The sequence below is a fragment of the Echeneis naucrates genome, chromosome 2 (genome assembly GCF_900963305.1).
Source record: "Echeneis naucrates chromosome 2, fEcheNa1.1, whole genome shotgun sequence".
Lineage (NCBI taxonomy): Eukaryota > Metazoa > Chordata > Actinopteri > Carangiformes > Echeneidae > Echeneis > Echeneis naucrates.
In genome coordinates this window covers 4072547-4086426 of record NC_042512.1, presented here as the reverse complement: position 1 = coordinate 4086426, position 13880 = coordinate 4072547, and the positions used below count along the sequence as shown (strand labels likewise).

At 41.2% G+C, this 13880-nt stretch overlaps 1 non-coding gene across 1 annotated transcript; it reads right to left on the bottom strand.

Moving 5' to 3' along the window:
• Positions 1-1724: 1724 nt before the first annotated feature.
• trnag-gcc (transfer RNA glycine (anticodon GCC)) lies at positions 1725-1795 on the bottom strand. The gene has a single exon. It is a non-coding gene; the product is annotated as a tRNA-Gly (tRNA).
• Between the last annotated feature and the right edge of the window lie 12085 nt (positions 1796-13880).

Here is a 13880-nt window from a genome sequence, read left to right as displayed (position 1 = left end):
GCAGCCATAATGCCATTCTCCGTGCCACAATCAGTCCTCAGTCTCATGAGAGGAGATTCTCAGCGATCACTGTTGGCTTCTTGTTATTTGTCGGTCCACATTGGAGCCACAGCACTTTAGGTGAAAAAATCCATCCATGCGTCCTGAGAGAGCCAGTTTATCAGAACCATCTGCATGCCACATACAGTTCGCTCCCATTGAGTAGCAGCTTCTTCTTAGAAACCTTCTGCGTGCTCTCTCATTCATCACATCATCTCTCTTCACTCGAAGATTGGACTTTTGTCTGAGTACCTGCCACATCGTCCGATAGCCAAACAGTTGTCCAGGTCCACGAAGTTCCAACCTGATGGCGTTTGGAGAGGAATCATCCTTTTAAGAGTCCGCAGGCTGATGTTTGCACCGTGTAAACTTCACATCATGCTTCAGTAGATCAGGTGCTGCTACCTCCGGATCTGTATATAATGGGAGTGTTTTCCCTCTCTGAGCTTTTAAATCAGCTCCATGTGGCGCCATCAATCCATGTTTATCTGCTAAAATAACAAAAAGATATCATTCATTTCACACACACACACATATTGACTTCCATATTTTACAGATATATCCACACACGTACCTGGACCTGTTTCCTTTCGGCCCACAGTTCTTTTGACTTTGACTTTCTGTCCTCCATGAATTCTTTATATGATGTTCATGGTTGTTCTGCTGGAATGAACGGAGTTCCGTATCAAAACAGAAAGTTAGCAGCAGCTAAAACAATCAGCAACAATTGTGCGTTTAGCATAAATATACGCCTAAAATAAAATAAATAAATAAAAACTAGCAACGCATACTAACTAAACGCGTTGATATTCCGTGAAGACAACGATTGGCTGCTAAATGAAACGGTGCACTTTAATTCACTGCATGTCTGACAGCGGCTTCAGCTAGTTAGCGCGATGCTACACTTAGCTTGTTTAGCATTTTCCGGCTGTTTATTAGATGTCTCCTGTGCGCGTGCTCCTTCCGTCTGGTCCGTTCATCAACGTTAAACATTCTACAGATCGTCCGCACGGAAAACACAACCGCGTAAATTGGCTCAAGTTGTTTCCACAAAACGGCCAAAACATCATTTACTCCATGCTGCCATAAACTTTCACTCCGCAAAGTTTTCCCGCCGCACAAACTGATACAAACTTTTTGAGCTCACAGTCAATCTTCTTCTGGATCACTTCCGGCATTTGGTACATTCCCCTTCCGGAAGATTCTGTCGTTTGGAAATTTGTTTCGCAACTTGTAAATTTGTTTTATAAAATGTACATTTGTTTTGTCCGTGGGAAAAGTGTTTTTATTATGTAATTTTGTTGAATAAAATGTAAAAATGTTTCCCAACATGTAAAAGTGTTTGCCACTTTGTAATTTAGTTTTGCACTTACCGGCCACCGTATAAAACAGAGCAGGAACACTAAAGTAAGGGGCGGGGGGTGAAAACGACAGGAGGGTTAAAGAGCAGATTCTCTCTGAGGGGACGGATGTTGCCACAATACACAATGTGTGTGCCATCACATGTGGAAGATGTGTGCAGACTGAAGCCTTGGTCTGCCACCAGCTCAGAGGGGCTGCACTTCTACTGACCACCAGGGGGCTCCACTGGTTGTTTCACAAAGTCACAGTGTGTTGGAGTCTATCAGGGTATTTTCCAAGCAGCACTGTGTTTCTAACATCTGGATGTTGGTAAAGAGTTACTCTGTATTGGCCGGGAATCGAACCCGGGCCTCCCGCGTGGCAGGCGAGAATTCTACCACTGAACCACCAATGCTTATTTGTTGAATTTCACCATGACGTCACGATTCTCCAGGCATCAGCAGCCTCCAACACTTGCTGCATGTTCAGAAGAACTTCCTGCATTTTATAACGTGGCAGCTAACCCGATCAGGGAGAGTCTTCTTTTTTCTGTTTTTCTCACACAGGTTCAAAAACAAGCTCCTCCTTTGTTCCTCCGCTGAGTGAGACGGCAACATTTTTTTTACAAGTTTTACAGATGATTATTGTAATTTCTGTGTTTATATCCAACAATGTATTTACATTAAAGTTTATATCTTTCTATAATAATCCATCATGGACTGCTGGACACTTTCATATCAGTAAATCCACCGTGTTTTAAAGAAGTTCAGAGTGTTTCAGAGTTTCTGACATGATACAGACAGACAGATCCAACAAAGTATTTAAGTGAACTGAGAGCTCAGACCAGCAGAGAGCACAGACACACACACAATGGACGAGGTGCTCAGTCTGTGATTGCAAAAATGAGCGAAAGCAGGAAAAGACGCATTTTAATAAGTATTAGGAGGAACAAACCAACAGATTTGGTTTTAGTTCAATTTAACGCCACTTATTTGTCTCATAACAGCTGATTTGTGTTTCACTTCATTCGTTCGCGAGACAAGCGTGAGCTTCTTCGTGCGCATGCGCCGTTCCGGCTGAATCGAATGCGAATGTGACGTTTGAGTTGGTGTCGCGTGGGGGAGCGATGAAGGACAGGAAATGTCATTGATCTGCAGTGACGTCACACAGCCTCGTTGTGAGGTGAGTAAACAGTTGTCGATGTTGTCAGTGAAACATTCATTCATCCTCAGAGTCATCTGCTTCTACCGATCTCCATTTTCATTTCCAACCACTCAGAGAGACAAGAACACACACAGACACACTCTGACTAACCAAACCATTCCAGGAACAATCAGGATGATTCTGGCTCAGGGTGTGACAGGTCCGGGGTTCAAATCCCAGATGAGCCCTTTGTCAGCTGTTGTAAGAAGTGAAAAAGCCTCCTAAATGTGGAGGGAGGCCGACTCTGTCAGAGAGCAGTGTGCATTCTAGCTTCCTTTAGCTGTCAGCCTCTGATCATCAACTCTTCAGCTTCTATGACTTCAACAATTCCTTCTGAATGCAGTCTGAGGCAGTGATTGTGAAACTTTCATTCAGACAGAGATCCCACATTCAGAAGAAAACAGCCACACACAAACAAAGTCATCATGAACAGCCTACATGGAGCCTAAATGAAAAGAAGCAGGAACTAAAGTGTGAAAATAATGATGAACAAAGTGTCACACAGAGAGGCTGCAGCCTGGTGTGGACTATAACGTCAGAAAATGGATCAGTCTGTGACACGGAGCACTAAAGTTGGAAGGCTGAGTTCAGCTTCAGCTTCTTTCATGTTCTCCCTGTGAAAGAAAGAAGGTGAACATGAGCTTGATATGAGAACACAGCAGTGTGCATCATGGTGCTCATGTTCATATAGAAAGAAGGAGGAAAAGCAGCAGCTCTGGTTTGCTGTTTCACTCCCTTTCCCTCCCCGCTATGAGCTGTCACTCACCCACAGCACATACTGTAGACTGGTTCACAGTCAGACTCATGATTCATGACTCATTGGTTCAGAGTGGAACTCATGAGTCCCAGTTCAGCAGCAGCACATTCACACACTGAGCTGAGAGTCTGCTGCACGACTCCGCTAGAACATTATTGAACTGTATCATATCACTATATCAATCAATTAACCAACCAACATATCAATCCCTACTTTAAACTTTAGTTTATTTATACAGCCCCTTTCAAACAAGAAACAACGTTCCACAAAGTGCTTTACACATTAAAAAAAGAAGAAGAATCAGGATGAGATTTCCCAAACAGGCCACATCATCATCCACACATAAATGCACACACACACACACACACACACACACACTCAGATTAAAACAGGATATTATGTTTGACTCCCAAAAATTATTTAGTACACTGAATAAAAATTGTCCTTTCAGAAGATGAAATACGCTGCTGCACTCTTGAGTTCTGCCCTTTCAGCATACTTTTATTTACTGAAAAAAAATTTTGCCACATGTGGTTACAAAAAAAAAAAAAAAAAAGAAGAAAGATTGTAATAAGAACAAACATTAAAAAAAAAAAATTCATTTTGATGAAGGGAAGAAAATGCTAATTTAAAAAGTGCCGACTGACATTCACGTTTCACAACAAAATGACATCTTTTATAGAGTAATGCTTGTATAAATGTCCCCAAAGCAGCCCAAAGGGTCCAGAAGAAGCTGAACCTAAACCCCAGGTGGAGTTTGGAGGAGCTGGCTGAGAGGAGAGGAGGACTTGAGGAGTCTCTGGGATCATGGTGGACTGGACTCTGTTCTCAGACCAGTTCTGATTCCTCTGTCAGTCTCTGCTGGATGAAGCTCTCCTCTCCACCTCCCAGGAACATGGTCCAGAGTCTGGACAAGCTGCTGCTGCAACATCTGGATCATCAGGAAGCAGCTGATCCTCCATCAACACACACCTTCCTCTTCACTGCCACCACTTCCACCTGTAGAGAAGAAGAGAGCAGATCCATCAGTGTTTCCTGACTCTGTCCATCAGCTGTCAGTCAGTGATGCAGATCCAGCATAAAGACCTGCAGGGACTTCAGTCCTGTTCAGTCCAGATGTGCAGCAGCTGCTTCCTCTCAGCTCATGTTAACGTGTTGGAGTGAACACACTGAGCTGGAAACTCTCAGACCTCAAGTCTGCTGACTCAGCACATTTCTCTGAGTCCACAGTGGAGATAAAGAGCTGAGTCATGAAGGTTCATCACTTTACTGATGATTTACTGAAGGTCCATTTAAACTGAGAGACTCTGACTGACTGACAGACAGACAGGCAGGCAGACAGGCAGACAGACAGAAAGACAGGCAGGATTCTGGTCTGCAGAAAGACCACATGGTGACAGTGTGATGAAAGAAGATCAGTGATGTGCAGCTTTCAGTCAGACTGATCTCAGAGCTGTGACAGATGAACCTGATCAGAGAACAAACAGTCTCAGCTCAGATCTGACAGTTTGATGGATGAGGACCAGAATCTGAACATCTCTGAGTTCTTCAGCTGGAATCTGCTTCATTTGATGGTCACATGATCACAACAGTCCTCTGGCTGATCTGATTGGCTGACTGTTTTCTCTCTGTCTTTCTGTCTAATTCTGAAATCTGTTTCTGTTCTCCTCTCACAGCTTCACTGAGGAGTTTGAAGGTTCACAGGAAACACTGAGTCTTTGTTCTGATACTGGATTTAAACATTATTACTGAAAGGAACATGAACTGAGTCCAACTCTACTGACCTCAGAGTCTCCAGTCTGAAGTCTGGACTCTTCACAAGATCAGACAGATCCTTCAGGTCTGAATACTCCAGGTTGTTCTGACTCAGCTCCAGTTCTCTGAGATGGGAGGGGTTGGACTTCAGAGCTGAGACCAGAAAAGAACAGCTGATCTCTGACAACCTGCAGTTCATCAACCTGAGTAAAGAATAAAAGATGTGAGACAAAATTCCGGCTTGAAAGCGTTTTGAGGTTTGGAAAAGATGGCAAAATATTTTCTTTTGGTTGATTGTTTTGTTTAAAATGTACCATTATGACTTGAGAAAAGTATAATGTATGTGTTTGTTTATATGCAGGTATGAGAGTTTATGTTTTTACAGCAACACATGTGGGTGGGACATTTAATGAAATGGCACGTGAATAAATGAAATGAACCATAGACTGAAATCAGCATATTAATATACAAATACACATTACTATCTGATGTTCCCTTTCAAAAATACATTGATGTATAAACTGTGTGAAATTAAAATGTCATTTTCAAATTAATAATTTGTTTTCAAAAGTTAATTTTAACCATTTAACAGTTTAAATTTAAAAACCTGAAGAGGATTTTCCCTCATAAATATAAACCTGTCTGCAGGTCAGAGTCACCACAACTGTAACATCATATTAATCTGAGAGCAGAAATAAAACATGAGTCTGACCTCAGAGTCTCCAGTCTACAGTGAGGACTCTTCAGAAAACCACACAGATCCTTCAGTCCTGAATCCTTCAAGTTGTTCTGACTCAGGTCCAGTTTTCTGAGATGGGAGGGGTTGGACTTCAGAGCTGAGACCAGAGAAGAACAGCTGATCTCTGACAAACTGCAGCTTCTTAACCTGAGTAAAGAATAAAAGATGTGACTTTAGGAGACAAAGTTCCTGTTTGAAAGTGTTCAATGTTTCATCATCTGTTCAGAGCTGAAGGTTTAGAAAGTAGAATTCATGAAATTACACACACACACACACACACACACACACACACACACACACACACAAACAATAATATATATTATATTATGACACAAACATGAATTCTGACCTGAGAGTTTCCAGTTCACAGTTTGGAGTCTTCAGTTCAACACACAGCAGCTTCACTCCTGAATCCTGCAGGTTGTTGTTGCTCAGGTCCAGATCTCTCAGACTAGAGGACTGGGAGCTGAGGACTGAGGACAGAGCTTCACAGCTTCTGTCTGAGAGGTTACAGCTACTCAGTCTGAAGAAGAATTAGAAAAACGAGATAAAGTGATTAAAGAAATGTCTTTCTGAGTCTCAACTAAAAAAAAAAAAAAAAAGATATTGTTAATCTGTTTGGATTTATTTGCACATACAGAGCTTTGTTGGAGGCTTTGACCACTGGCAGCAGCCTCAGAAGAGCCTCCTCTGAAGCAGAGTATTTCTTCAGGTCAAACACGTCCAGATCTTTTTCTGATGACAGTAAGATGAAGACCAGAGCTGACCATTGAGCAGGAGACAGTTTATCTGTGGAGAGACGTCCTGATCTCAGGGACTGTTGGATCTCCTCCACCAGAGAACCATCATTCAGTTCATTCAGACAGTGAAACAGGTTGATACTTTTCTCTGGAGACAGATTCTCACTGATCTTCTTGATGTACTGGACTGTTTTCTGATTGGTCTCTGAGCTACTTCCTGTCTGTGTCACCAGGCCTCGTAGGAGAGTTTGGTTGGTCTGCAGTGAAAGACCCAGAAGGAACCGGAGGAACAAGTCCAGGTGTCCATGTGGACTCTGTAAGGCCTCATCCACAGCACTCTGGTAGAGACGTGTTCTTTTAGATCCAGTCCTTATTAGTTTAAACTTTTGAGTTGTTTGTTTTTCTGACATCAGACTGACTCCAGAGTTGATGAAGGTCAGATGGACATGAAGAGCAGCCAGAAACTCCTGAACACTCAGATGGACGAAGCAGAAGACCTTGTCCTGGTACAGCCCTGTCTCCTCTTTGAAGATCTGTGTGAACACTCCTGAGTAAACTGATGCTGCTCTGATATCGATGCCACACTCTGTCAGGTCTGATTCATAGAAGATCAGGTTTCCTTTCTGCAGCTGCTCAAAAGCCACTTTTCCCAGAGACTTAATCATCTTCCTGGTCTCTGGACTCCAGTGAGGATCTGACTCAGCTCCTCCATCGTACTTGACCTTCTTCAGTTTGGACTGAACCACCAGGAAGTGGATGTACATCTCAGTCAGGGTCTTGGGCAGCTCTCCTCCCTCTCTGGTCTTCAACACCTCCTCCAGAACTGTAGCAGTGATCCAGCAGAAGACTGGGATGTGGCACATGATGTGGAGGCTTCGTGAGGTCTTGATGTGGGAGATGATCCTGCTGGCCTGCTCCTCATGTCTGAACCTCTTCCTGAAGTACTCCTCCTTCTGGGGGTCACTGAACCCTCTGACCTCTGTCACCATGTCAACACACTGAGGAGGGATCTGATTGGCTGCTGCAGGTCGTGTGGTTATCCAGAGGCGAGCAGAGGGAAGCAGTTTCCCCCTGATGAGGTTTGTCAGCAGCACGTCCACTGAGGTGGACTCTGTAGGATCAGTCAGGACCTCAGTGTTGTGGAAGTCCAGAGGAAGTCGACACTCATCCAGACCGTCAAAGATGAACACAACCTGGAAGTGATCAAAGCTGCAGATTCCTGCTTCTTTGGTTTCAGTGAAGAAGAGATGAACAAGTTCCACCAAGCTGAACTTCTTCTCTTTCAGCACATTCAGCTCTCTGAAGGTGAAGGGGAATGTGAACTCTATGTCCTGGTTGGCTTTGTCTTCAGCCCAGTCCAGAGTGAACTTCTGTGTTAAGACGGTTTTCCCAATGCCAGCCACTCCCTTTGTCATCACTGTTCTGATTGGTTGGTCTCTTCCAGGTGGGGGTTTAAAGATGTCTTCTTGTCTGATGCTTGTTTCTGCTCTGTCCTGTTTCCTGGATGCTGTTTCAATCTGTCTGACCTCATGTTCCTCATTGACCTCTCCAGTCCCTCCCTCTGTGATGTAGAGCTCTGTGTAGATCTGATTCAGAAGGGTTGGGTTTCCTGCTTTAGAGATCCCCTCAAACACACACTGGAACTTCTTCTTCAGGCCAGATTTGAGCTTACGGTGACAAACAAGACTATGAGTTTCTGAATGAACCAAAACAACAGAAGGGATTTAAAAAATTCAAACTACAAGGGTTGTGTTTACTTCTCCTAACGAATCAGAATATTCCATATTTCTCTCCATCTCCTGGGATGTAAATGTCTAATTGATCCATCATGTTAAATCCTCTTACTGCTCTGCAGACAGTCAGCCAGCTCCTCCTGCTTCATCCTCCTCAGGAAGTTCACTGTGATCTTCAGAAATGCCTCTCTGCTCCTCCTCTGCTCTTCATCCACCTCATCATCCTCATTCTTCATGAATTGTGGGTAATCTGGACTCAGACTCCTTTTGATTTTCTTCAGCTCATTCTTCACAAAACAGACGATGTTCTCCTCCAGCAGCTGGAACACAATAACATCCTGTGTAAAGTTCACTCTCAGTATAAACTGATGGATCATCAGTCAGCAGAGTTCAACTTTAGCTGCTGCTGTATCATCTGCTGCCACGTCTCTTTCCAGAGCTACACAGAAAGATTCAGACCTGCTGACTTCACTAAACTAACTTCACTGGTGTAACTTACTAAGTTTGACTTTAGATTCTGACAACACAGAGATCCTGATCATCACATGAAGACCAAACTGATACAGCCCTTCAACACATCAACTTAGGAAGTGAAAATTCAGGGTATTAACTGTGACTGTGGCTGAAGATGGATCAGACCACCTGAACTAGTTCACTGATGAATTATTCCATCTTTAAACCCTGTAGAGACCACGGAGGTCCAGGACTGAATCTAATTTTGGTCTTTGTTATTAAGTCGCGGTTGAAATTATCTGGAAAACAACTAAAACTAAAACAAGAAGGAGCAGAAATGTTTTGTAAAAGGCTCCAACAGACCATATTCATACAGAACATATCAGTTGAGGCTGATGGATTATTGCTCTGTGGTGAACTACAACTCCCAGTCCTCTCCCACTCTCTCCCACCCCAAACCTGTTCAATCCCATTTCAACTCCTGTCTGTCACAGAGTAAAGCTCTACTGGTCTAAAGAGTGCAGCTTCAAACTCAAGTCTTTGTTGGTGTCTGTTGTAGTCACTGGATGAACATTTACACACCATAAATATGGAGTCCAGGTCTGTGTGATGATGTTTGTCAGACTGAACTCTGAGGAGAAAAGACACAAACACACAGTTTGTTCCAGGAGTTTTCTATGAACACCAGAGAAACTGATAGACAAGCTTTGATACCTTTAATGAGTCAAACAACAACAAATGATCAGCTTTTACCTTTTTTCTTTGATAAAGTCATCCATCGACCGATCAAGCTTCATGGACACACGGCTGGATACAGCAGACTGTTGTCCTCCCTTAAACATAATAGGACGATCCATAGACCAATCACTCTTCATGGACACGCAGCTCAGTTCAGGAGAATCTGGTCTTGACTTCTGGTTGCTAGAACTAGAAATAAAGCTGACAGTAAAATAATCAACAAACAAACTGAGAATAAAATTAAGAATGTTTTTTCTTTGTATAGCTAAGAATCACAGAATATTTTATAGTTTAAATTCTTAAACTAAGTTTACTTGTCACTTTGACAGTTTGAATGTTTCTGAAAGTTACAACGCCAATAAAGGTGATGATGATTATTCTTATTATTCTTATTATTATTTTCATATTTTCATATTCTGGTTGAGCCCCCTGTGGAAAAAAAAAGAAAAAACTGAAGCAGCTAAGGTTCAGCAGTAAAAAATGTAAGTGACAGTGAGAGTGAATAATGATGGAGCAGTGATCTGAGTGCTGAGCTCTGACAGATGGACAGTTAGAGATCCTCATCTCACCTCTGAGCTTTGGTCTGACTCTCATGTTCCCCACACAGAGTGGTTTTAGAGGGAGGGGCTCCCTCCTCTCTGTCCTCACACTGATTCATAGCTGAGCCTCCACTTTCACACAAACACAACAAAAAGATTCATTACAACAGGATTTACATCACAGGACACAATCAGCATTACTGTCACTAATACGTCATTAACTTCAGCCTTTAACTCCCAACAATAAATTATTTATTACAGAATCTGACTGAAACCAGAGAGAAAATACAGAAACAGCATTCAAGAGTGTTGACTGTTCATCCCAACATTCAAGGTAGGTGGTTCTCCCATCTGATGTTTAGGATGCACCTTAAACATTTGTTTCTTTGTTTGACACATTATTTAAATACTGTGCCTCCACAATTAACTAATCAGTCCGATATGTCAATAATCAGGAAGTTTCAGAGAAATGTATCTCAGCTCTGATGGTGCTTCTCTCTGTCCACTAGATGGTGGTATCTGACTGTAGGATGTGTTGATGGAGCTGCGATTTAATTCATGGCACCTTATTGATCAGACTATGTGATAACGTGAATATTTCTGTTTTGCTTCAAATAATCCAACAATAAAATCAATGAGTGCTGCTCTAAACCTTCAATGGCCTCACTGTATCTGGAAATACTCAGAGTGAACCATTAACAGTAAGAGTTAAATTCTCTTAGAGAAGTTCATCCAAAGAATCTGACAAGTTCAGACATGTTTGTTCTGTCACACCTCAACAGAAACACAGCGTACCAGTTCAAAGTTAATAAGTTAAGATTCATTTGTTGATCATCTTTCCAAAAATAAAACCGGTTTAAGTCTGGTGATTTAAAATTTAAATTCTTGACGTTACTCTGTGAATCTTACTTTATATTAGAACAAGAACAAAATGAATAAACAGATAAGGTTGGTATTAATAATCAGGGGCCGCCTTCACTTTACTGTCTGACCCAGAGGACACACAAAAAGGAAATTGTGTTAACTTGTGTTTTAAGTTATCACAATTGCAAAGTCATGAGTGACAGGTCTTAATGTTTCTTTGACGAGTTCCCAAATGTTTGCATTCAAATATTTGTTTTTGACTTAAGCTGTCAATTAAATGTGGTTCAGCAGAAGAGTAAAATATGTGTTCAAAAATACAGTACCAATAAAGAGAAATGCTCAAATATCATACAAACAGTATTTAAACTAAATATATGAATTAATTCCCATCATGGTTCATATAATTACTGAAGCACACATGTATTTTATTTGGTGTTCAGTTACTCTACCAGTTAAAACGCCTGAATTCTTTAAAGAAAACAAAAGACGGGGGGGAAAAAAAAAAAAAAAACAACTTGTCTGCACAGAAGACTTTTAAACAACTTTCTGATACAACATATGATATATCTCTAAATAAATAACCCCCCATTTTCTAATGACTGAGCACCAGGGTTTTATGGTTTATGCTGGTAATGAAATATCAAGCTGACCCTGAACATAAAAGGACCACTATCAGCTATCTGACCTTAGTTAGCTGGAGTGTATTTAGCTTCAGTGTAAATAATCCAGATTGTTGTTCTCCATTGTTGACACCTGTCAGAACCATGAAGTCTGGAAGCTACCAGATGGGTAGCTGTTGCCAATTACATGTACTGCTATTTCTCCATAGATTTCAATACAATCAAACTTCTACTGCACTCCAGGCAGCCTGTAACTCGTGTTTTCCCCCAACTAACTCTTTAAAGTGCACTGGAAGTCGAACTTGTAACTTCCCACCCATGAACTCGTACCTAACCGGTGTACTACGAGTTCTGACTTGTGACATCAGATCGTTTCTGAAACAATATGGCAGTTCCAGGGATGCGGTGGTACTGTGTGAGACACACATACTTTAGAACAACGTAAAAGTACTACAATCTCTTCATTAATCTTGTATTGTCAATCAATGTGTTTCAAAATAACATAAATACAAGCTTCTGTTAACTTATGCGCAGTTTACCCTCCTCCGTGTCACTCAAATGACCAAGTTGCAGACACCTTTGGTATTCGAAGTGATTTCGATATACATTTTAACAGTGTCCATCATGTTGGCTTGTTTACATTCCAGAATTATTTGCGCTCAAGCAAAAGCTGTAACTTGTGTGGAACGCTTTGGAGGTCCAAACTCGGAGATTTCAACTGTGAAATTTCCGAGTTGTCTGGAACGCAGCATTATTTTACAACCAGTGCAGTTACAGTTGGGCATCTGCCTGATGTGATTCTCTCATGTCTCATTAACATGGAAGAACTACCTACCAAAGCAAACCATCTTTATCTGTGACAGCAGCTCTACATTTGGTATCAAAGTATAATCCCAAATGTGTTACATTTATCACAAAAGTTGTATTTGTTTTCGAATCCAGCACAACTGTATTGACACAAAAAAAAAAAAAATAAAAAAAAAATGTCTTGGTGATATAAATTGGAAATAGATTAAATACTACATCTGTTTTACAATACTTCATTTCTGAGAAATCACACTTCCTGGTAAGACAAGTCTGTGCTATTGTTAGTGATAATTATTGATGTTGTTCTTTGAAGGACAAAGACAGCTTCAGTCATATCTGAGCTGTCAGACCAGTTCTGTCATTAAACTGTCCAAAGTTGACACAACCTGTGGTGGTAAAGTATGAGGAAAAAGGCAGAAAAAAAAATAAATCAATAAAAGTTAACTCACAAGGTCAGTGCTCTGTTGATTCATTAATGGGCATAAAATACAACTTATCCTCAAATCATTTACCTTTAACTCAACGAGAGAGATATTTACACATCTGAAAACAGCCAATCAGCATCCAGAAAAGTTCTCCTGTCCAGTCAAACAGTGAAACAACACAATGTGATCACAGTGATCCTGTTCACACATTTACAGATTCTCACCTGCTGAACTCACTTCAGGGAGACTTTCTGACACTTTCCAGCTTCATGTGAAGAGAAGAAGCTGCTTGTTCTCCCTCATCGGTCCTGGTGTCTGTTTGATCTGAGGAAAAGTTACTTCAGTAGTTAAAACTTCAGAGTCCAAAGTATGAAACATTAAAACCGCTCCAACCTGTTTTTGGGTTTGTTGTTGTACTGCTGCTGTTTGTCAGCGAGGTGTTACGGGTCACTTAAAAAAAAAAAAAGACGCCAACAGAGAAACAGATCCGGTAAAAGGGTTAGGGTCTTTATCTACAGTTAGAGTCCAACAGAAATAGTCCGGTAGGGATACAAAAGTCCAACAAAAAGAGGAAACACAGACTGAGCTCGACTTTCTGAAAAACTAACAAAGTAACAATAATACAATAATAATAATAATAATAATAACAATAATAGAGCAGTGGTACCAACAAGAACAGACAGGATACTCCGGCACTGAAGAGAAGTCCGAGGACGGAATCTATGTGGGCTGATTGGCGGGAAATGCAGGACAGGTGTGCCTCATTAGGAGAGGCCACAAAACTTCAGGCTGCTCCAAAGGGAGACATGAAGACTGTGCAGAGAGACTGCTGTGTCCTTTTAATGGGACTTCAGTAGAGGAAGTTAGATGAGGATCTAGTCACGTGCTGTTATATCAAACATTAATCACCAAAGTACGAGCTCGCTGTTCATTTGTAAAAAATCTACCTTTTAAACATTCAGTGCCTCCATTTTAAAGCATTAAACTCAAAGTCAGATCATTCTTGATAAAGAAATGAAGAAAGGAATACTTAAAAATACAAACTTTTTTTATGTTTTCACATTGTAAAAAAATACATGAAAATGTATAAAACGCTTAAATGAACATATTGAAGTTAATTGAGCTTT